The sequence below is a fragment of the Apis dorsata genome, unplaced genomic scaffold (genome assembly GCF_000469605.1).
Source record: "Apis dorsata unplaced genomic scaffold, Apis dorsata 1.3 scaffold_1065, whole genome shotgun sequence".
Lineage (NCBI taxonomy): Eukaryota > Metazoa > Arthropoda > Insecta > Hymenoptera > Apidae > Apis > Apis dorsata.
In genome coordinates this window covers 78517-80553 of record NW_006264163.1, presented here as the reverse complement: position 1 = coordinate 80553, position 2037 = coordinate 78517, and the positions used below count along the sequence as shown (strand labels likewise).

The 2037-nt window shown below is 36.2% G+C and overlaps 1 protein-coding gene across 1 annotated transcript in view; it reads right to left on the bottom strand.

Annotated features, from left to right (window-relative positions):
* LOC102678694 (lateral signaling target protein 2 homolog) overlaps positions 1 to 2037 on the bottom strand; it is an 83766-nt gene that overhangs the window by 72943 nt on the left and 8786 nt on the right. The window lies entirely within an intron of this gene.

Here is a 2037-nt window from a genome sequence, read left to right as displayed (position 1 = left end):
TCCGCGGGAGGGCGAGCCGAGCAGAGGCGAGTATCTAGGTCTGTGTAACGATTTTTAGAATCTCGACCCCACCGACAATCGTCCAGCCCATAAAAAACTTGAGGCACCCCACAGTCAACGCGCTGCGCCAGGGTTTCCATAGCGACCAAAGCCCTTTCGCACCCCTCTGTCGTTGACCTATACCCACGCCTGCTACCCTTAGATCCAGGCTGCCCTAAATCTATTACGACGAATTCAAAGATACTTCCATCGTTCGAGGAAGTATCACCCCCTAACGAAATAAATCATTCAGCCTGACTAGTCATGAAATCGAGAAAATCGGTTTATAGGATATACCAGAGCTCAAAAGTATACCACAAAATTAACCTACATACGTTCTAAAAAGATTATCATAAGATCTTCTGACTTTATTCTCTTGTACTATTCAAAATTCTCTCGAAACGATGATCATTTTCAAACAAAAACTTTAATCGACGTTTTTTCCATTATAAAGAAAAATTAAATTATTCTAAAATTATAGCAAAAATTTTTGCACCTGAATTAATTTGGAAAATCTATCTTGTAACAATGGAAAGAATCTTTCTGTTAGAATCTGTATTTAGATTTATTAATTATCTTTATATTTTCAATGATCATATAAGTATATATAAAATCGATATTTATATATACTCATATTTAATTCTAACAGATAATTTCTACATTTTAATTTATTTAAGAGAATTTAATTTCATATAACATTGGAACGAAGAACAAGCTCTTGGATATGATCGATATAACCGATGTTCGTTTTCACACTTGATCCGGTTTATTGACGCGGACAAATTAGAGACAGAGTGTATGCACACTCTTGCTGCATACAGTGCAATTTCGATGTACGTATGAATTAAATATCATTGGAAAGAGTACGATCAGAATATTATTTGCACTGAATAATTTAGATGCTCCGTTTCGAATGGATGATATTAATATCGATTGTGTATCGAAGATTCATTTCCTCTTGGCTTGTAATCAACTTGTAAAAGCAAAGTGTTTAGAATTTTATGTTTCAGCGAAATATACGAAAGCAAAGGATATCTATGATAATAATTTTGATTGATTAAAATGTGAGAGATAAAATTGGAAAGAGATGCAAAGATACGAAAAGAAAATCGAAATTTTTAAACGATAGTGTATTTGATTAAACTGATATTCTTTATTTTAATTTGTTCAATCCCGTCCAATACTTTGCAATTATTATAAAAATTCTCTTTACCTCGATAATATAGTAGAAAATGAAAATATTTTTCTTAAATAACAAAAATTCTAATAATTGAACAAAACAGGGAACCGGAAATTACCAATTTTTAAAACTCAAAACACTTTGATTTCGATTTTCGTTAACAAAAGCGAAAATAGTTAACCCGGGGCACGTCTCTGAAACAAGGCCAAGTACCTTCGACTTCGTTTATAATTCATTTTTAAAGATCAGCCCTCGTCCTCGACGAAGGGATCATTATCAAGCGTCGTCGAGGGAAATTTAATCGTACAAAAAGAAAGATAAGAAGGCAGAAAGAGAAAAAGAAAAAAAATACAAGAAAATTCAATCGAAAGGGACGAAAGTTCGAGGGAACAAGAATGGAGAAATCGGAGAGGAAGAGGCGCATCTCGTGCACATCAGACATGCAACTTCGTCAGAAAAAGGAATAAGGGAGGGGAGGGAGAAAAAGGTGAGAGCCACGGAATCGTAAATTGAGAATTAAGTATGAGCTGTAAGACGTATATAAATTTTCCTTGTCGATGAATAATAAATGGCGGGGAACCAAGGAGAACACAAGAGAGGGAGACAGTATGTAGCGCAGGCCAACGTGGGCTCCAGCTTCGCCTCGAAGCTGAAGAAGGGCGAGAAGAAGAGATGCAGAAGGAGAAAGAGAGAGAGACAGAGAGAAATAAAGAGAAAGAGAGGGAAGAGGCAAGGTGGAGAGGAAAAGGGTGTGCTGACGAGAGAGATTCGAAGGAGAAGGTGGGATAGAGGAAAACGTGAAGGGAAAAGAGAGGAAA